A 23,955-nucleotide genomic window follows, 5' to 3' on the forward strand; every position below is an offset into this window, starting at 1 on the left:
CCTGGATGATGGGTCATCCCTGCATCCTGTCCACTGCCCTGGGTCCGAAGCAGTGTCGCAAGATGCAGCACACCCAGAGCAAGGCCACTTCATAAATTCGGCGACCCCCTCTCTCCGTCCCCCATGCAGAAAAGGAGAAGACGGGGAGAAATCCCTTTGGGCTGCGTCACGTTTTTTCTCATACATACTTCCTCACCCCCCCATCCCCCACCCACTCCCCCTCATGCATCACAGCATGTGGGATAACGGTAAAACGAGAGGACATGGAAAAAACTGAAAAAGGATAGTTATAGAAAAAACTTGAAAAGGAACAGTTTCCCACAGCGAGTGATAAATACATGGAACAAATTAGACAACAAAACAGTATGTGCAAACACTATACAAGATTTTAAGATAAAGCTTTTACTCGCTTCTCTCAATCTACATTCTACCTCCACTCCTCCCTTTCCTGCCACATTCGCACCCAAGTATCTAAAACTATCCACTTCCTCCAGTCTTTCACCCTTAATGCTCACTTCCAGCATGCTGTCACTCTCTCCCCTTGTACATCTCATCACCTTACTTTTGCCCACATTTATCTTCAGCTTCCTTCTTTAACACATTTTCTCAAAATCTGTCACTGACTTTCTCAATCCCTCCTCTGATCCCGCTACAAGCGCTGTGTCATCAACAAACAACAACTAGCTCACCTCCCACTTTTCTCCATTTTCTTTAATCATCTCCAACCCATGACCCACTACCCTTGCATTCACCTCTCGCACCACCCCATCCATGTATAGATTGAACAGCCATGGCGACAACACATCCCTGATGAAGTCCCACCTTTACCTCAAATCATTCACTCTCTCCATTTCTAATCCTAACACAAGCTCTTCTACTCTCGTAAAAAGTCTTGACTGCTCTTAACAGCTTTCTGCCTATCCCATATATCTGCATTACCTCCCACAGTGCCTTCCTGTCTACCTGTCGTAAGACTTTTCCAGATCCATAAAAGCCCAAAAAACATCCTTACCTTTTCCTATAGCTTTCTCATATATCTGTCTTACCACAAAAATCTGATCTACACAACCCCTACCTGTCCTAAAACCACACTGTTCCTCACCAATTACTCCCTCTGTTCCTCTCATAATCCTCTCAATCAAGACCCTCCATAAGCCTTACCAACTACACTCAACAAGCTGATCCCTCTGAAACTACTACACTCACACTTGTTCCTCTTTCCCTTGTAAAGTGGAACTATACAGGCACTCCTCCAGTCCCCCGGCACTCTACCCTCTCTTAAACATTAAATAACCTTACCAGCCAGTCCACCATAACTGTACCTCTTTTCTTCAGACATTCTGCATGGCATCCATCCAGACAAGGTACCTTACCTGCTTTCATCATCTTAACAGCTGCTTTCATTTCATCCTTCCCTATTTCTCCTCCATTTTCCTCACTCATCACTCTCATTTTCTTAGCGCTTCCCACTGCAACTACCTTTTCCTCCCTATCCTCCCTCACATTTAGCAACTCCCTAAAATACTCTGCCCACCTTCCTCTCACTACCTTCTCTTCCATTATCATCTCTCCATCTGCACCTTTTACCCTTCCTTCTCTACTTGATTCGCCTCCTCTTCCTCTTTGAATTTCCTTCCAAAACATCTTTTTATTGCTTTCAAAATTTTCTGTCATACTCTTACCCCACTTCACATCTGCTCTCCTCTTTGCTTCCTTTATCTTATGCTGAACTTCCTTTCTCTTTACTTTGTACCTCTCATACGATTCTCTCGTCCTAATTTGTAGCTAATCTATGAATGCCTGCTTCTTCTCTTCTACACATTTCTTTGCTTCCTCATCCCACCACTCACTACCCTTCCTTCTATTTCCTCCCGCCCTCCTTGTTCCACACACCATCTTTTCACACCTTACGACTCCCTCCTTGAACCATCCCCATTCTTCCTCCACTCCTAGTTCTACTCTATCCTTTACTCCCTCCCATTCCTCTTTCGGCTTCTTCTTATACTCATTCTCCTTTTTTTCTCATTTAAGCAGTTCACTCTAAGTACCTCCCTACCTTCTGCCCTTTTCCTCTTTCTCCACCTATTCTCCACTTTCAATTTACCTTCCACCAGAAAATAATCTGATATTCCCCCACTCTCTCCCCTTAAAACATGTGCATCCTTAACTCCTCCTACCATACTCCTGATCACCACTATATAGTCCATTAACGCTCTATCTACCACCCTTCCATCCACCACACTCTCCCATGTGTACTTATGCTTGACTTTCTTCCTAAACACTGTACTTGCTACCATCAACTCTCTTTCAAGACACATCTCCACCCTCATTTCTCCACTACAATTTTTACCTGGAACTCCATACTTCCCAATCACTCAGTCTATTGGTTCATTTCCTACCCTAGCATTAAGGTCTCCCAATACAACTACATTGACATTTCTCCCTAATTCCTCTATGCACTCATTTATATCTATCCAAAAAGCCCCCCTTTCCTCTACGCTCTTCTCACTACTAGGTCTATACGCACTTACAAAAACCCACATCTCCCCAGCTTCACCTTTATCCACTTCAACCTTGAAGAAACCTCCTTCCCCTCCACTACCCGCACACTTATCTCTTCACTTACTAGTATACCCACCCCTTCTCTCCCTCATCCCCTCTTCACTCCCGAGTACCTCCCAGCTACACTCCCAAACTCACAGTTGCCCTTCCCTTTCATTTTAGTTTCATTCAAAGCCAGCACATCCATCTTTCTTCTCACAAACATACTGCCTATCTCTTCCCTTTTACTCTCATCTGTTCCACATCCACGCACATTAAAAGACCCAAACCTTAGGGTACTGGTTGGAAAACTCCCAGACCCTCTTATGCCTTTTCTTCTTTTTTTAGGAATGTCCCCTTTTGGGGGTACAGGTAGTACGACTCCTAATCCCATCCCCCATCCCGTTTTTTTGTCACCTTTTACGACTCAAGTGGAAAGACTTGGTGGTAGCATTCTCTTCCCCCACCACAGGGTCGGCAAAAAAAGGAAATGAATATTCAGAGAAATGGTACAGGACAGTAACAAGGTGTTGGGGGACAGCATAGTGGAGGGATAGTCATAGTATAAAAGTGTCATCATTTCTCTATGAACAGAGTTTTCCTCTATCACAGACAAAATTACGTGTGGCTCTGGTCCATAGGGCCGACCCATATAGACCCTAAAGTATCAACTGCATGCTACTTTGCCACAATAACATGCAGCCAATACCCCAGACAGGGTAATTTCTGAAAAATCTACTTAGTGATCCTAATCATGTCCAAGTTTCTTGACTTTCAAACTGGTCTGAAGCTTAATAATTGGTAGTAGTAAGCCACAATATAACACTACCCATACTATACTAAGGTGAATGATCTAATCCTATAGCAAAGATCAATCCTGGTAACAGCCCCTTCAATATTCAGATAGCAACCTACTTAACAGTTTCAACTGTATCCTGTTAAGGGCAACTACCCAAACAGAGGGTTGAACACATCTATTAAAGTGATAAGAGGCTTGATTTTCCTTTAAACTGAATGCAGAACAGTAGTGAATGGTATAAATTCTGTCCAAGCACAAGTGATAAGTGGTGTACTCAGGAGGTTGTGCTAAGCCCCTTGACCATGTGTACATCAACTACAGATATAATCATCATTTCTAATTACAAAATATTTGCCAAAAACCATAATTTTTTACCTTCCCATGAACAGGAAACGGGAAACCATACATACATATACACACATCCAAATGCAGTCATTAAGGTAATTAAGGAAAAAGAAAATCTAGTAAGAGATACAGTAGACAAAAATGTATAGTAATATATGGTCTAAAGGTAAAACATAACCCAAATTTGTTCCTGAGAGATAAAGATGACAAAGAATTGGCAATAACTTTTCTAATAATAGTACAAGATACAGAACAAGAAACAAAAAAGGAAATGGAGGAAGTGCACAGAATGGGTAAATATACAGAAGGAAGAAGTTGCCACTAAAGATCAAATTAAGGTCACAAATGGCAGGGGAAGAAATCTTAGCATGAACAGGAAAATTAGCAAGAAATGAATACTACAAAAATATATAGATAAAAAAGAGACTTGAATGATGAGGAAAGAGAAAGAATTAAGACATTAAGAAATGAAGCTACAGAAAAAAAAAAAAGAAAAAAAATGGAGACCGAGAAAACACCGTTCTATTGGAGAGCCTTAAATATGACTGAAAAAATTATATATTCAAGAAATAAAAATAATAATAAAAAAAATGAATAAATAAAAATGAAAGGTTCAGAGAAAGAGATGGAGGGAATAGAAAATTAATGTTAGCTTATACCAACATAGATGCATTAATCTCAGGATTAAATTAACTAAATGATTACCTGTCAGAAGCAAAACCAGATGTAATGGGAGTTGTGGAGACAAAATTTAGGGGTCCACTAATACCATACAGTGTTGGACATGGACTATATAATCACTGGCTCAGAAATAGGGAGGAGAAACAAGGTGGAGTCATGTTCCTGGTTAAGAAAAACTTAAATGTGACAAAAGTTACATATGGAAAGAACAGTGATGATCACAATAAGAGTTGAAGATAGCGACATGAACAGCAGAAAATCTGCAGTGATTTATGTGCCCCCAAAAATGGGATCTTAGAGAGAGATTATTCCAAAATGTTAGATGATACGAGATCTTCGTTAAACGAGATGCTGAGGGATGGAAGTAACATGGTATTCATGGTAGATTTTAATTGCAAAGAAATATGTTTGGAAGAGATGACATTGAAAGGTGGAGAGGATCAATGGGGAAATGTATTACTCAACATGACTATAGAACATACAATCATACAATGGGTAAAAGCAAACACTAGATTTAGAAAAGAATGAAGAACCATTGAGACTAGATTTATTATTTACATCAGAACCTGAAATAGTTAACAAAATTGAATACATGACATCAACTGCGAAGTGACCACATACTACTTGAGTTAGAACTAAAGGAGGAAATATATATAAAGAGAAATGAGAAACACAGAAAAGGAAGAATGATGTATAGTATAGTAAAATGGACTTTGTGAAACTTAGGAAATTCTACAAGAAACACAAGTGGAAGAAAAATGGATGATTCTGATGAAAATCTGTAAAGGAGTGGATAAATATGACCCAAAGCAAAAACAGGACAAGGTGTATATTAAGAGCTTAGTTCAATAGAAGGTGCAGCAAGGCAATAGATGAGATAAAGCTTGGAAAAGATGGAGAAAAGACAAAAAACCTAGAAAGTGGCAAATATATATCAACCAAAGGAATGAATATGTAAAAATACGAAGGGAGGAAAAAAGAAACCATGAAAAAGACATAATAGAAAAATGTAAGGATAAGACAAAACTATTCTATAGATATGTAAATGGGAAACCAAAAAATAAACAGGAAATAGTGAAATTATGCCAAGGGAATATGGAATACAAAGAAGATATAGGAATAGCTGAAGTCATGAGCAAACATTTCAAGTCAGTTTTCACTAGAGAAAAAATACAGTGGGATGAAGGGAGAGAAGGGAAATCCCCCCCCCCTTAAGGGAAATAATAGTAACACAGAAATAATGGATCAAATAATGAACCTTGATGTCAGGAAATTGGACGGCCTGGATGGAATAGCATAATGGATATTAAAAGAATGTAAAGAAGAACTAAAAGACAAAATATATAACATAATAGGTTACTTGCTCCAAGAAGGAAAAATATCAGAAGACTGGAAAAATGCTGATATCGTACTAATTTATAAAGGAGGATATAAGGATGACTCAACAAACTACAGACCAGTTTCCCATACAAGCATGGTAGTTAAAATTTGTGAAAAATTTATAAAAAGTAGATGGATAAAACACCTGGAGGATAACAATATACTAAATCCAAGATAATTTGAATTTAGACAGGGAAGATCATGCTCCATAAATTTGATCTGTTTTTACTCAAGACTACTAGATATAATACAAGAAAGGGATGGATGGGCTGATTGTGAGTTCCTAGAACTATAAGCTTTTGATTAAGTCCCTCACAAAAAACTATTAAGAAAAATGGAAACCATAGGAGGGATACAAGGTAAACTATTGAAATAGATGGAGGACTTCTTGCATGGAAGAAAAATAAGAGTAATGCTCAGAGATAAGAGTTCTACTTGGGAAGAGGTAATTTGTGGAGCTCCACAAGGATCAGTATTGGCTCCAATAATGTTTGCTATTTATGTGAATGACATGGATGAGGGTGTGGATTCTTACATGAGCTTCTCTGCAGATGATGCAAAATTGTTAGAGACTGAAATGGACTATGACTCACTAAAGAGAGATCTCAACAGGGTTTGGGAATGAAGTCAGAAATGGGAATTGGACTTCACCATTCAGCATAATGGAATTTGGAAAAAATTAAAAAAGGATATCTGGACAATATAAAATTGGTGAAACTGAAGTAAAGAAAGTGGGATCTGCAAAAGACCTGGGGGTGATTATCACAAAAGATGTGTCTCCTGACAAACATGTCAACAAAATTGTCGACGAAACCTATAACTTGCTAAGATCAATAAAAGTGGCTTTTACCTACTTGGATGAAGAAATGGTCAAGAAAATACTAGTCATACTGATAAGGCCTGAAATGGAGTATGCAGACACTATGTTCACTCAGTATTAAAAAATATAAGGAAGATTGAGAGAATACAGAGAGCAACTATGAAGGTGACCCCAACACTATCAAAACTGTCATATGAAGAAAGACTGTCAAAACTAGAATTACTGACTCTAGAACAAAGAAGAGAAAGAGGTGACTTGTCGACCATCTACAGAATTATGAGAGGTATGGAAATCCTTGATGGAGAAGACTTACTAAATTGGGATAAGAGAAACATAAGAGGACATGGAAGGAAGCTCAAAAAGAGCAGTTATAGAATAGACCTGGGAAAAAAAAAAAAAAAAAAAAAAAAAAAAAAAATCCCCACACAATGATGGATATATGGAACATACTAGGCAAAACAATAATGTGTGCAAAAACAATACAAGAATTTAAGATATAGCAAGATACTGAGATGGAACACCACATGCATAGCTCCACTTCCCATAACATATAACTAGGTAAATAGAACTAGGTAAATACACACACAATGGGTAAAAGAAAATACCAGATATAGAAATAATGCAGAACCAGAGACTAGATTTAATATTCATATAAGAACCTGAAATTGTGGATAAAATTAAATACAAGACACCACTTGGGAAGAGTGATCACAGATTAATAGAGTTTGAACTAAAGGAGGAAATATGGAGAGAAATGAGAAATACAGAAAAGGAAGACAGATGTATAATAAAATGGACTTTAGGAAACTTAGAATTTTTTTTCAAAATGAGAGTTGGAAAATATTCTACAATGAAGAGACACAAGTGGAAGAAAATCGGATGATTTTGATGGAAATCTATAATGGAGTGGATAACCAAGACAGAAACAGGAAAAGGTGTATATCAAGTGCTGGTTTAACAGAAGGTGCAGTGAGGCAAAAGATAAACCTTGGAAAAGATAAAAAAAAAAGATAAGAAAAAAAAAATTGATAATAGCAAATATATATCAATGAAAGGAATGAATAGGTAAAAGTATGCAGAGAGGAAAAAAGAAACTATGAAAAAGACACACAGAAAAATGTAAAGCTCAACTTAAGCTATTCTATAGATATGTGAATGGCAAACTCAAAAACAAACAGGAAATGGTGAAACTACATTATGGAAATACAGAATACACAGAAGCTTTATAAAAGGCTTAAGTCATGAACAATCATTTCAAATCTGTTTTCACTGGAGAAAATGTACAGCATTGGGATGAAGTGGGATCCCCCCCATGTGGGAAATAATAATAACACAAAAAGAAATAATGTTTCATTTAACAAACCTTGATGCCGGGAAATCACACACCCTAGACAGAATTGCAAATTGGATACTAAAAGAATGTAAAGAACTAATGGAAAAAATATATAACAAGTTGCTTATTCAAAGAAGGAAAATTACTAAAGGACTAGAAAAATGCCAATATTGTACCAATATATAAAGGGGGAAACAAGGAAGATCCAACAAAATACAAACTGGTTTCCCTTACTAGCACTGTAACCAAAATATGTGAAAAAGTTATTAAGAACAGATGGATAAAACATCTGGAAGAAAACAATACACTAAATCTGAGACAATTTGGATTTAGATAAGGAAGATTTTATTTTTTTCTACTCAAGACTAATAAATATAATACAAGAAAGGGACAGATGGCCAAGGAAGATTCTATTTTTTCTACTCAAGACTAATAGATATAATACAAGAAAGGGACAGATGGGCAAGGAAGATTCTATTTTTTCTACTCAAGACTAATAGATATAATACAAGAAAGGGACAGATGGGCTGATTGTGCTTACTTACAAAAATCCTTCAGCAAAGTATAGTATCCCCTTAACATTCACAAGAGTTAGGGGATTGAGAACCTAGCAAAAGTTGAAAATTCGTGAATGTTTGGTGCGCATATTACATGTACACATATGTAACAATAATGTTTAACATAACAATAGGGTTTCCTTTACCTAACAATAATGTTTCCTTCATCAAATAAACCTAATAACTCATAAACCCCAAAAACAGTATGAAATATTGCACATTATGGTTTAATAACATAATAAATACATGTAGAAAAAACAAGACACTCACCACTCCCAAAGGTTTCAACACAGTCCTAGATAGAAAATGATCATGCCAAACTGTTGGAAGATACTAAGTATGAACTGACTCATATACTGAAGGAAAGAGAAAATATAGTAATTATGGGTGATTTTAATTCAAAAGAAATATGTTGGGAAGAAATGACAGTAAAGGGTAGAGAAGACATCTGGGGCAACATGCTGCTCAACATGACCACTGAATACACAATGACTCAGTGGATAAAGGAAAATAACAGCTACAGAAACAATGAAGAACCATCGAGACTGGATCTAATACGTCAGAACCTGAAATTGTGGACAGAATAGATTACAAAACATCAATAGGAAAGAGTGACCATGTACTAATAGAATTCGAACTAAAAGAACAAACAGACCTAAGAAATGAGAAATATAGAATAGAAAGACCAATATACAACAAAATGAATTTTGAGAAACTTAGAAAGTTCTTTCGTAACACAAACTTGGAAAAATTCCTAAAGGAAGAAACAAGGATGGAAGAGAAATGGACTATACTAAAGAAATTTATGAGGGAGTGAACAAAAATGTATCACAACAAAAGTAAGAAAGAGTATACATAAAGAACTGATACAACAAAAAATGTAGTGAAGCTAATGATAAAAGAGAGAAAGCCTGGAAAAAAAGAGCAAATGGCAAACATACATCAAACTAAGAAACGATTATGTAAAAATACGCAGAGATGAAAAGAGAAACTATGAAAAGGAAATATTAGAAAAATGCAAGGAACAACCTATTTTACAGATATGTGAATGGTAAACTAAAAAACAAACAAGAAATAGAAAAGCTGCGCCAGGAAAATTATGAATATACAGAACAAGAAATGGCAGAAATTATGAACAATCATTTAAAATCGGTATTCACAATTGAGAACTCACCTAACTGTGAGTGAATAGAGAGACAGAAATCCCCCAATGAAGAAAATAACTGCAACACAGAAGGAAATCAGCGACCAATTAAAAAACCTTGATGTCAGAAAATCACATGGTCTGGATGGAATTGCAAATTAGATACTGAAAGAATGCATAGAGGAGTTAACGAATAAAATATACAATATAATAAAAAGCTCACTCAAAGAAGGAAAGGTACCACAAGATTGGCAACATGCAAATATTGTACCAATATATAAAGGAGGAAACAAGGAAAATCCAACTAACTACAGACTGGTCTCCCTTACAAGCACGGTAGCAAAAATATGTGAAAAAGTGATAAAAAATAGATGGGTTAAACATCTGGAAGAAAAAACTATACTGAATCCAAATCAATTTGGATTTAGACAAGGAAGATCATGTACAACTTGATCTGCTTCTATTTGAGACTAATAGAAATAATATAAGAGAGGGATGGGTGGGCAGATTGTGCCTATCTAGACCTACAAAAAGCATTTGATAAGGTACCACACAAGAAATTAATAAGAAAAATAGAGGTTTAGACATTAGAGGTAAATTATTGAAATGGATGGAAGACTTCCTGACTGGGAGAAAAATGAGGGTAATTAGAGACAAATACTCGAAATGGAAAGAACTGATAAGTGGTGTCCCACAAGGGTCGGTGCTAGCTCCAATCATGTTTGCCATATATATACATGTAAATGACATGGATGAAGGAGTGGAGTGTTATATGAATTTCTTCGCAGATGACACAAAAATACTAAAGAAAGTAAGAACAGAGGAGGATTGTGAATCATTACAATCAGACCTGATCAAAATCTGGAAATGGACTAAAAAATGGGAAGTGAACTTCAATATCAAGAAATGTAGTATAATGGAGTTTGGAAAAAGTAAAAACAGAATATAAAAAAATTATAAAATTGGTGAAGAAGAAATAAAAAAAGTGAACTTGGAAAGAGATCCTGGAGTAATAATCAGCAAAGACATGACAGCGGACAAACATATCAACAAAATAGTTGGAGAAACCTTCAACCTATTAAGGTTAGTGAAAGTGGCATTTGACTATTTGGATGAAGAAATGATAAAAAAAATATTAGTTACATTAACCCCTTCCATACGGTGCCGCATACGTAGGCGGCATGAGGAGCAAGTGGATATGCGAGGCTGCCATATCGGCGTCTTGATTATATTTATTGTAGTTGCCCCTGCGTAATGACATACTCTCTAAACTGTCTTCATCACATTTTCTATGGTTATCAAAATTCACGGGTGAAAGAGAGAACGATCGATATAAGCGGTGACTATATTTTATGATGCGAGTATTATTACGACACATCGTACGTCTGACAGCTAATGCTGCCCGCGAGATTTTGAACCGTACTGAAGAGGTTAACCCCTTCCATACGGTGCCGCACAAGTAGGCGTCATGGGGAGCGAGTGTATTCGCGAGGCTGCCATATCGGCGTCTTGATTATATTTATTGTAGTTGCCCCTCCATAATGACATTCTTTCTAATTCTTTTGTAATCGCATTTTCTATGGTTATCAAAATTCACGGGTGAAGAGAGAACGATCGATATAAGCGGTGACTATATTTTATGATGCGAGTATTATTACGACACGTCGTACGGCTGGCATTGGCTGCTGCCACCGAGATCTAAGTCCATGACGCCTACGTGTGCGGCACCGTATGGAAGGGGTTAATAAGACCAAAACTGGAATACGCAGTGATACTATGGACACCCAGTACTAAAAAGAATATAAAGAAATTAGAAAGAATACAGAGAGCAATGACACAGTTGGCACCAGCTCTTTCCAAATTAACATACGAACAAAGATTATCCAAATTGGAACTACCAACACTGGAGCAGAGAAGAGAAAGAGGTGACCTACTGACTATCTATAGAATCATGAAAAGAATGGAAATCCTTGATAGGAAAGATTTACTAAAAAGTGACAAGAGGACATGAAAAGAAACTCAAAAAGGATAACTATAGAAGAGATCTGAAAAAAAAAAGCTTCCCACACAGAGTGCTGGATATCTGGAATAATCTTGATAAGGAAACAGCATGTGCAAACACAATTCAAGATTTTAAGAAAGAACTTGATGCTTAAAGATACAAAGACGGGTCACCATGAGCATAGCTCCCTTCCTGTAAAATACAACTAGGTAAATACTAGATAAATACACTATTACTTGTGATGATGATGATGATAGTTAGCCATGCAGATACTAATGATAACTGGATGAGATGATGTGGAGTGTAACTGCATGACATGAGAGGTCAGCTTGGGTTGAGGTTCAGGTGGAACAATAGGGGTAGCAGCATGCTTCCTTGTGAAATACATTGTGATTGGCAACTGAGAACATTTCCTCTTCATGTCATCAAAAAGAGTCTTGTATGGAACAATGCTTTTATCAATATCGCTCATCACCTTCAATGTTCTCACCCTTGATGGATCTATGTCATCCAATAATTGTTTGAGTTGTGCTGTCATCCTCACTGCTTCCCCCAGCTTTTCAAGAGTGAGAGCTTAAGGGTGATCAGCCTCAGCAACACTATCTTCCTCTTCAACCTCACTGTCTGACTGCACAATCTCTAACAGTTGATCATCATTTAAGGCCATGGCATGTTTTTCAAACAGTTCCCTCACCTCATACTCCTGCTTGTCCTTGAACCCTTCACCACCAACTAGTAGCTAGCTACACCATCTTCACAGCATCATTAACCTCCTCCTGAGGACCAAAGCCTGTGAAATCGCACACACACTCCAGCCACAGTGCCCTCCAACAACCATTGACTGTCTGAGGGCACAAATCCTTAAGGCACTCCTGCACAATTGAGAGGCAGTCAGCAATAGTGAATTTTTTTCCAATACTGAATGACACTCAAGTCAGGGTTTGCATCCAATGCAGAGTGAAACCTCTGCATGCATCTGTGTGTGTAATAGGCTTTGAAGCCAGCTATCACACCCCAATCAAGAGGCTGTATGGAGGAGGTTGTGTTTGGCGGCATAAACACAACCTTAACGTCATTGCACATTCCATCAAGTGACACTGGGTGATCTGGAGCATTATCTAGGAGCAGGAGGATTTTGTTTGGGAGGCCTTCTCTTGTAGGTATGACCGTACCTCCATCAGGAAACAATGGTGGAACCAGTCAATAGCGATGGTGTTGGTTGTCCATGCTTTTACATTATGCATCCAGAACACTGGCAGTAAGTTCTTGTATACCTTAAATGCTCTGGGGTTAGCAGACTTATAAATAAAGCCTGGCTTGATGGTGTGGCCAGCAGTGTTAGCATAAAGCATTAATGTGCATCAGTCCTTAGCAGCTTTGAACCCTGGTGACAAAGGTCCTGGCAGGCATCTTCTTCCAAAAGAGGCCTGTTTCATCCATATTCCATACCTGCTCAGGCCTGTATCCCTTATCTACAATAATTTTCTTCAGTGCTAGGGAATGCAGCTGCTGAAATGTGATCTGCCAAACCTGATTTCCCACACATTTTCAAATTTTGCAAGGAAAACTGCCTCTTGAATCTGTCAAACCATCCTTTACTTGCTAAAAATTTGGACTGGGTAGTGGCAGGATGGTCTGGTTCTGCATTGGTGGTGATAGCATCCGCATATGTACTAGCCTTATCACACATGTGCTAGCCTTCTCAATCGTTACTCTGTTATACAATACTTTTCCCTTTGCACGAATCACATTACTATCAATTGGATTGCTTTTTTTGTTCTGGTCTATTTTCCACATATATAAAGCAGATTCCATCTTAGATATAGCACTGCTTCATACTTGTGACACTTGCTTAGTGGAAGGAGCAGTAGATGCCAGTGCTGCCCTAATGTTAGCGCCATTTTTTTTTTTTTTTTTTTGTATGCACTGTGCTCTCATTTACATTAAATAGCTTTCCAACAGCAGAATTGCTCATATTACCTGCCCTACACTTGTCTAGCAACTTCACCTTCTCCATCTATTGGTTGTTTCATACACACCCCATCCATTGGTCATTTCACACCCCATGTGTCAGTTGATTCATCCCCTTATGTTGACCGTTTTGCCCCCAACATCACAGGGTGGCCTATGCTTGATTTACAATGGTTTAGGGTCCCTCTTGCTTTAATGGTCATGATGGTCAAATCATACTTCTCTGTGAGTTTCCTATGTTTATCATGTTTCTGCATGTTATTGTGGCAGAGTAGCATGCTGTTGATACTTTAGGGTCTATATGGGGCACCCCTAAGGACCAGAGCCACACATAATTTTGTCTGTGATAGAGGAAAACTCTCTTCATAGAGAAATGATGACACTTTTATACTACGACTGTCCCTCTGTTATGCTGTCCCCAAACCCTTTGTTACTGTCCTGTACCATTTCTCTGAATATTCATTTCCTTTTTTTGCCTATCCTGTGGTGGGGGAAAAGAATGCTATCAGCAAGTCTTTCAGCTTGAGTCATAAAAGGAGACAACAAATGGGACAGGGGATGGGATTTGAAGTCCTACTACCTGTAGCCCCAAAAGGGGACATTCCTAAAAAAGTAAAGGCATAAGAGGGTCTGGGAGTTTTCCAACCAGTACCCTAAGGTTTGGGTCTTTTAACCACTTCCATACGGTGACGCCTACGTAGGCGGCATGAGGAGCAAGTGGGTATTCGATGATGCCGAGGTTGGCATCTTGATTATATTTATTGTAGTCTTACCTACGTAACCTCCCTTCTATCTAAACTGGCTTCATCATATTTTCTATGGTTATCAAAATACACGGGTGAAAGAGAACGAACGATTGAGCACTGACTTTATTTTTTTTAATGCGATTATTATGATGCAACATCGGGCAACTAATGCTGCCAGACATGCGATGTGCCCCGGAGTTTAGAGGTTAATGTGTATGGATGTGGTACAGATGAGAGTAAAAGGGAAGAGATAGGCAGTATGTTTGTGAGAAGAACGATGGATGTGCTGGCTTTGAGTGAAACTAAAATGAAAGGGAAGGGCAAGTGTGAGTTTGGGAGTATAGCTGGGAGATACTCAGGAGTGAAGAGGGGACAAGGGAGAGAAGGGGTGGCTATACTAGTAAGTGAAGAGATAAGTAAGCATGTAGTGGAGTGGAAGGAGGTTTCATCAAGGTTGATGTGGATGAAGGTGAAGCTGGGTAGGGAGATGTGGGTTTTTGTAAGTGCGTATGGGCATGGTAGTGAGAGGAGCATTGAGGAAAGGGAGGCTTTTTGGGTACATATGAGTGCATAGAGGGATTAGGGAGAAATGTCAATGTAGTTGAATTGGGAGATCTTAATGCTAGGGTAGGAAATGAACCAATAGACAGTGATTGGGAAGTATGGAGTTCCAGGTAAAAATTGTAGTGGAAAGTTAATGGTGATGTGTCTTGAGAGTTGATGATGGCAAATACAGTGTTTAGGAAGAAAGTCAAGCTTAAGTACACATGGGAGAGGGTGGTGGATGGAAGGGTGGCATATACAGCATTAATGGACTATATAGTGGTGACCAGGAGTATGGTGGGGAGAGTATGGATGTACATGTTCTAAGGGGAGAGAGTGGGGAAATATCAGATCATTTTCTGGTGGGAGGTAAATTGAGAGTGGAGAATAGGTGGAGAAAGAGGAAAAGGGCAGAAGGTAGGGAGGTACTTAGAGCAAACTGCTTAAATGAGAAAAAGGAAAATGAGCATAAGAAGAAGCTGAGAGAGGAGTGGGAGGGGAGTGAAGAATAGAGTAGAAATAGGAGTGGAGGAGGAATGGGGATGGTTCAAGGAGGGAGTCATAAGGTGTGCAAAGATGGTGTGTGGAACAAGGAGGGCGGGAGGAAATAGAAGGAAGGGTAGTGAATGGTGGGATGAGGAAGCAAAGAAGGGTGTAGAAGAGAAGATGCAGGTATTCAGAGAATGGCTACAAATTAGGATGAGGGAATCGTATGAGAGGTAAAGAGAAGGGAAGTTAAGCATAAGATAAAGGAAGCAAAGAGGAGAGCAGATGTGAAATGGGGAAAGAGTATGACAGAAAATTTTGAAAGTAATAAAAAGATGTTTTGGAAAGAAATTAAGAGAGGAAGAGGAGGCGAATCAAGTAGAGAGAAGGGGGTAAAAGGTGCAGATGGAGAGTTGATAATGGAAGAGAAGGCAGTGAGAGGAAGGTGGGCAAAGTGTTTTTGGGAGTTGCTAAATGTGAAGGAGGATAGGGAGGGAAAGGTTGTTGCAGTGAGAAGCACCAAGAAAATGAGAGTGATGAGTGAGGAAAATGGAGGAGAAATAGGGAAGGATGAAGTGAAAGCAGCTGTTAAGATGATGAGAGCAGGTAAGGCACCTGGGTTGGATGGATGCCATGTAGAATGTCTGAAGAAAGGAGGTACAGTTATGGTGGACTGGCTGGTGAGGTTAATGTTTGTTTAAGAGAGGGTAGAGTGCCGGGGGACTGCAGGAGTGCCTGTATAGTTCTGCTTTACAAGGGAAAGGGGGACAAGTGTGAGTGTAGTAGTTTCAGAGGGATCAGCTTGAAGTAAAAATTACTATGGATGGTTCATGGAGTAAGAGAGGATTCACTTCCAAATATGGCTTTGTAAGTGCAATAGAATTCCATACAGGGATGGTAGTGGACCATGTAACACTAAGCAAGTACTGTAAAGTTTGTGCATTAAACGAAGAAAAGGGGCTGGATTACAAGGAGTGGTGGCCTGAACATGAATGTATGTGTGAGAAGAATTTTGATGGAAGCAGTCCTGCTATGGAAGTGGAAGGGTGGAAGATATTGTTTGGCAGGTCAATTGAAAAATGCAAGATGATATATACACATGTGGTGTCTGATGGTGATGGGAATGGCTTTAAAGCAGTGCAAGGCATATATGGAGATACAAAGATAGAGAAGGAGGAGTGTATGAATCATGTCTCAAAAAGAATTGGAAAAAGATTGCCCCAATTAAAACTAGGGGGAAGAAAGAAAGGTTCACTTACTACTGCAACTGTGAAGAAATTGCAAAACTACTTCACCAAAGCCATCAAGGATAATGCTAGCAGCAAAGAGATGAAGAAGGCTATATATGCCACACTACGGCACTGCTCGAGCATGGATGAGAAACCTCAGCACAGCTGTTGTCCACCAGGGAAAGACTCTTTTTGTTTTGTGCAAAGAGCTATAGCTAATGACATGCCCATACCTTCACACAAAGATAACATCCACACACCACTATGTCCTGATGTTGTGAGACAGATGATACCCATTTACCAGCGTATCATTACCCAAAAGTCACTAGAAAGTTGTGGAGGAGACATTCAAAATTACAACAAAAGCTTGCATAGTGTCATCTGGAGTGAACTGCCCAAGATTAAATTCTATGGTCTACAACAAATGCTGTATGGTGTGCATTGCGGTGTAACAAAGTTCAACCTTGGCCATACAGCAGCTGAGGTGGAGAACCTTGGTGAAATTACAGCAAAAGTGACAAAGGTAAAGGACAACATTAGACTACACAATTCAAAGAGGAAGATTGAATGCAAACAAGAAAGCAAGAGGAAAAAGATCAAGGCTATACAGGAAGAAGAAAGAAAGAAGAGAGAAGAGGGGACATCATATGATGCTGGAGGGGGTGCCCTACCAACATAGATTGACAGGTGAAGGAAATCTGATGAGGAAAGAGAAGGCACCAAAGCCATCAAGGATAATGCTAGCAGCAAAGAGATGAAGAAGGCTATATATGCCACAATACGGCACTGCTCGAGCATGGATGAGAAACCTCAGCACAGCTGTTGTCCACCAGGGAAAGACTCTTTTTGTTTTGTGCAAAGAGCTATAGCTAATGACATGCCCATACCTTCACACAAAGATAACATCCACACACCACTATGTCCTGATGTTGTGAGACAGATGATACCCATTTACCAGCGTATCATTACCCAAAAGTCACTAGAAAGTTGTGGAGGAGACATTCAAAATTACAACAAAAGCTTGCATAGTGTCATCTGGAGTGAACTGCCCAAGATTAAATTCTATGGTCTACAACAAATGCTGTATGGTGTGCATTGCGGTGTAACAAAGTTCAACCTTGGCCATACAGCAGCTGAGGTGGAGAACCTTGGTGAAATTACAGCAAAAGTGACAAAGGTAAAGGACAACATTAGACTACACAATTCAAAGAGGAAGATTGAATGCAAACAAGAAAGCAAGAGGAAAAAGATCAAGGCTATACAGGAAGAAGAAAGAAAGAAGAGAGAAGAGGGGACATCATATGATGCTGGAGGGGGTGCCCTACCAACATAGATTGACAGGTGAAGGAAATCTGATGAGGAAAGAGAAGGCACCCACTGCTGGTTAAAATAAACCTCTTTCCAATGATTTAGATACCCTGAAGACCCCCAGCAGTGAGGTTTCAAATGAAGAAACCAACAAAAGTGCAAAAAAGCAGATATGATGGTGTCGTCTGTGCGTCGCCACTACTGTGATATACTTATACAACCACTCCTCGTTTAACGACGACAATTGGGACCAGCGCGCCGTCGTTAACTGAATTGGTCGTTAAGCGAAAGTGTATACATATACGTACATGTACATGTACTGTATGTACAATGTCCAGCAATACATGTATCTTTATTTTCGTGTATTTTCCCTCTTTTATACAGTACATTAAAGCTTTATTTACTGTTTATTTACGGTGGTTAGGTTCCTAAAATTACCGTATATGACCAAATCCGCGTATGCTGACATTCCATATTGAATACCGGGGTATTTTTTTAGTTTCGACCATGGGCGCAAAATAGCAATAGAAAATTAATTATTAATTTTGTAAATTAAAATGTATCAACGTAATATGCAATTTTGTGGGCGGAAATGAAAGTAAAAAATACCTTGCTACAAGAAAATATGCTAATGAACGAAGTCGGTAGCATAGGCTCGGGACGCCATCTTGTCGTCTGCCAACGTCTCTCACGACGACGACAACAAGGACGAGCCGGATGACATTTAATTTGCAGGTAATGATTTATTAAACACAGGTTAGGTTAGTTTAGCTTAGGTTAGACGAATTAATTTATCATCCTTTCATTTCTTCGACATCGGCATCTATCATAACAAACATGGTGTACCATTCGTCCGACATGACTTCGTTACTTACGAAATCTGTTTTAGCATTTTTTTTTATTTCCGCTCACAAAATTGCATATTACGTTGATACATTATAATTTACAAAATTAATAATTAATTTTCTACTGCTATATTGCACCCATGGTCGAAACTAAAAATTTACCACTACCGGTATATACTGTACCCCAGGTAGTTTTTGCAGCTTGCAGGATGGTAATGTAGACCTAAGCTTCAGAACACTTTACCTCACAGCTAATATCCACCGTACAAGTTCATTTATAACATCATACAAATTTGCCTCAGCCAACTTAATTGTCGTACACGACATCGTAACTTCGGGAGATTTACGTTAAACGACGTCATAAAGCCCGTCGTTACTCCGAGTTGTCATTAACCGAGTAGGTCGTTAAACGAGGAGTGGGTGTACTTTAGTTTTTCAGTATTTGAAGTACTTATAATTGAAATATGTTGATGATTTTTACTGTAATTACATATTATATAATAAGAATTAAGCCATGAAAAAATCAGTCAAATTGGTGAAACTATAACCAAGATACAGATATATTTATATTTCAAGTCGCCATATCTCCGTTCAATATATATTTTTTTTACATTTTTTTAATCATAAAAAATCTAAAATACATCAGATTTAGATGAAACTTACAGGGAATATTACTTTCAGTAACTGCTAGGGCCAGTCATTCAAATATTTTGAATAGGATGAAAGAGTTAGGAGTAATAATGGGAACAAGACCAAATATTTTTTATTTTCCACGATTTTTGCCGGAAATTAAAATTGAAATGCCTGTATGCAAAAGTATAAAGGAAATTGTTCAATTACTCAATGACAGGCCCTAGGTGTGCCTACTGACTAATCATAGCCAAAATATAAAACAAATTGGTCCACGTATTATGATGCTGTGCACTTTTAAATGTCGCTACTGGTATAGGTACATGCGTACACGTATACATACATCATTCTGTTTCACCTAAAATGTAGGCTATATGGATACCTATTCACCTGAGAAGTTTCAGCTCTTTACTCTAGTTTAGAAAATGACCCCCAGGTGTCATGTACCCCCTTAACCACTTCCATACGGTGACGCCTACATAGGTGTCATGAGGAGCAAGTGGGTACGCGATGATGCCGACATCGGCGTCTTGATTATATTTATTGTAGTCGTACCTACGTAACCTCCATTCTCTCTAAACTGGCTTCATCATATTTTCTATGGTTATCAAAATTCACGGGTGCAAGAGAACGAACCATTGAGCACTGACTTTATTTTTTATAATGCGATTATTATGACGCAACATCGCACGTCGGGCAGCTAATGCTGCCAGACATGTGATGTGCCCCGGAGTGAAGAGGTTAAGAGCAGTCAAGAGTTTTTACCCCATCTGGGGTATTGGCTGCATGTTATTGTGGCAAAATAGCAGGCAGTTGATACTTTAGGGTCTATATGGAGCGCCCCTACGGACCAGAGCCACACATCATTTTGTCTGTGATAGAGGCTCTCTTCTTAGAAAAATTATGACACTTTTATACTACGACAGTCCCTCCGTTATGCTGTCCCCCAACAGCATAACTGTACTGTCCTGTACCATTTCTATGAATATTCATTTCCTTTTTCGCCTACCTACCCTGTGGTGGGGGAAAAAATACTGCCACCAAATCTTTCCACTTGAGTCTTAAAAGGCAACAAAAAAGGGATGGGGGATGGGATTAGGAGTCCTACTACCTGTACCCCCAAAAGGGGACATACCTAAAAAAGAAAGAAAAGGCATAAGAGGGTCTGGGAGCTTTCCAACTAGTACCCTAAGGTTTGGGTCTTTTAATGTGTGTGGATGTGGTACAGATGAGAGTAAAAGGGAAGAGATAGGCAGTATGTTTGTGAGAAGAAAGATGGATGTGCTGGCTTTGAGTGAAACTAAAATGAAAGGAAAGGGCAACTGTGAGTTTGGGAGTGTAGCTGGGAGGTACTCAGGAGTGAAGAGGGGATGAGGGAGAGAAGGGGTGGCTATACTAGTAATTGAAGAGATAAATAAGCGGGTAGTGGAGTCGAAGGTGTTATCAAGGTTGATGTGGATGAAGGTGAAGCTGGGAAAGGAGATGTGGGCTTTTGTAAGTGCACATGGGCATGGTAGTGAGAAGAACGTAGAGGAAAGGGAGGCATTCTGGGTAGATATAAATGAATACATAGAGGGATTAGGGAGAAATGTCAATGTAGTTGTATTGGGAGACCTTAATGCTAGGGTAGGAAATGAGCCAATTGACGGAGTGATTGGGAAGTATGGAGTTCGAGGCAAAAATCGTAGTGGAGAGTTGATGGAGGAGATGTGTCTTGAAAGAGAGTTGATGATAGCAAATACAGTGTTTAAGAAGAAAGTCAAGCATAAATACACATGGGAGAGGGTGGTGGATGGAAGGGTGGCAGATAGAGCATTAATGGACTATATAGTGGTGACCAGGAGTATGGTAGGAAGAGTTAACCACTTCAGTACGGGACTTAAATCTCGCGGGCAGCAGCCAATGCCAGCCGTATGACGTGTCGTAATAATATTCGCATCATAAAATATAGTCACCGCTTATATCGATCGTTCTCTCTTTCACCCGCGAATTTTGAAAACCACAGAGAATGGGATTCAGGGCGCATTTGGGAGAATGTAAAAACACAGGGGCGACTACAATAAATATAATCAAGACGCCGATATGGCAGCGTCGCGAATCCACTTGCTCCTCATGACGCCTACGTGTGCGGCACCGTATGGAAGGGGTTAAGGATGTACATGTTCTAAGGGGAGAGAGTGGGGGAATATCAGATCATTTTCTGGTGGAAGGTAAATTGAGAGTGGAGAATAGGTGGAGAAAGAGGAAAAGGGCAGAAGGTAGGGAGGTACTTAGAGTGAACTGCTTAAATGAAGAAAAAAAAAGGAGAATGAGTATAAGAAGAAGCTGAGAGAGGAGTGAGAGAGAGTAAAGGATAGAGTAGAACTAGGAGTGGAGGAGGAATGGGGATGGTTCAAGGAGGGAGTCATAAGGTGTGCAAAGATGGTGTGTGGAACAAGGAGGGCGGGAGGAAATAGAAGAGTAGTGAGTGGTGGGATGAGGAAGCAAAGAAGGGTGTAGAAGAGAAGATGCAGGTATTCATAGATTGGCTACAAATTAGGATGAGGGAATCGTATGAGAGATACAAAGTAAAGAGAAAGGAAGTTAAGCATAAGATAAAATAAGCAAGGAGGAGAGCAGATGTGAAATGGGGAAAGAGTATGACAGAAAATTTTGAAAGTAATAAAAAGATGTTTTGGAAGGAAGTTAAAAGAGGAAGATGCAGGTATTCATAGATTGGCTACAAATTAGGATGAGGGAATCGTATGAGAGGTACAAAGTAAAGAGAAAGGAAGTTAAGCATAAGATAAAGGAAGCAAAGAGGAGAGCAGATGTGAAATGGGGAAAGAGTATGACAGAAATTTTTTAAAGTAATAAAAAGATGTTTAGGAAGGAAGTTAATAGAGGAAGAGGAGGCGAATCAAGTAGAGAAGAAAAGGTAAAAGGTGCAGATAATGGAAGAGAAGGCAGTGAGAGGAATGTGGGCAGAGTATTTTTGGGAGTTGCTAAATGTGAAGGAGGATAGGGAGGGAAAGGCAGTTGCAGTGGGAAGTGCTAAGAAATGAGAGTGATGAGTGAGGAAAATGGAGGAGAAATAGGGAAGGATGAAGTGAAAGCAGATGTTAAGATGAGAGCAGGTAAGGCACCTGGGTTGGATGGATGCCATGTAGAATGTCTGAAGAAAGGAGGTACAATTATGGTGGACTGGCTGGTGAGGTTATTTAATGTTTGTTTAAGAGATGGTAGAGTGCCAGAAGACTGGAGGAGTGCCTGTATAGTTCTGCTATACAAAGGAAAGGGGGACAAGTGTGAGTGTAGTAGTTTCAGAGGGATCTGCTTGTTGAGTGTAGTTGGGAAGGCTTATGGGAGGGTCTTGATTGAGAGGATTGGGAGAGGAACAGAGGGAGTAATTGGTGAGGAACAGTGTGGTTTTGGGACAGGTAGGGGATGTGTACATCAGATTTTTGTGGTAAGACAGATATGTGAGAAAGCTATAGGAAAAGGTAAGGATGTTTTTTGGGCTTTTATGGATCTGGAAAAGGCTTACAACAGGGTAGACAGGAAGGCACTGTGGGAGGTACTGCAGATATATGGGATAGGAGGAAAGCTGTTAAGAGCAGTCAAGAGTTTTTATAAGAGTAGTAGAGCTTGCGTTAGGATTAGAAATGGAGAGAGTGAATGGTTTGAGGTAAAGGTGGGACTTCGTCAGGGATGTGTTATGTCGCCCTGGCTGTTCAATCTATACATGGATGGGGTGGTGCAAGAGGTGAATGCAAGGGTAGTGGGTCAGGGATTGGAGATGATTAAAGAAAATGGAGAAAAGTGGAAGGTGAGCCAGTTGTTGTTTGCTGATGACACTGCACTTGTAGCAGGATCAGAGGAGGGATTGAGGAAGTTAGTGACAGACTTTGAGAAGGTGTGTGAAAGAAGGAAGCTGAAAATAAATGTGGGTAAAAGTAAGGTGATGAGATGTACAAGGGGAGAGAGTGACAGTAGGCTGGAAGTGAGCATTAAGGGTGAGAGACTGGAGGAAGTGGATAGTTTCAGATACTTGGGTGTGAATGTGACAGGAAAGGGAGAAGTGGGGGTGGAGGTAGAATGTAGATTGAGAGAAGCAAGTAAATGCCTTGGTGGATTAAAAAGTGTAATGAGAAATAGACATCTGGGAATGGATGCTAAGAGGTTACATGAAGGAGTGATTGTGCCAACAGCAATGTATGGGGCAGAAACATGGAACATGAAAGAGGAAGAGAGAAGGAGTTTGAATGTGTTTGAGATGAAATGTCTGAGAAGTATGATAGGGGTTACTAGGCTAGATAGAGTGAGAAATGAGGAGGTGAGGAGGAGAACAGGGGTGGAAAGGGAGCTGGGAGATAGGGTTGATGAAAGAGTATTAGGATGGTTTGGATACATGGAAAGAATGAGTGAAGAAAGATTAGTAAAAGAAGTGTGGAAGGCAGAGGTGGAAGGAAGGAATATGAGGGGACGTCCTAGGATGAGATGGATGGATGGGGTGAAAGAGGCTTTACAAAAGAAAGGAATGTCTGTAAAGGAAGGACGGGAGAGGACAGAAGATAGGGGTGAATGGAGAAGGGTTGTGTATAGATGAGGCTGTG

The 23,955-nt window shown here is 39.5% G+C and overlaps 1 protein-coding gene across 5 annotated transcripts in view; it reads right to left on the reverse strand.

Annotated features, from left to right (window-relative positions):
• Positions 1 to 23,955, reverse strand: part of LOC143038544 (dnaJ homolog subfamily C member 21) — a 232,255-nt gene that overhangs the window by 202,679 nt on the left and 5,621 nt on the right. The window lies entirely within an intron of this gene.

Source organism: Oratosquilla oratoria, chromosome 24 (genome assembly GCF_046742065.1).
Source record: "Oratosquilla oratoria isolate Oo_2021 chromosome 24, ASM4674206v1, whole genome shotgun sequence".
NCBI lineage: Eukaryota > Metazoa > Arthropoda > Malacostraca > Stomatopoda > Squillidae > Oratosquilla > Oratosquilla oratoria.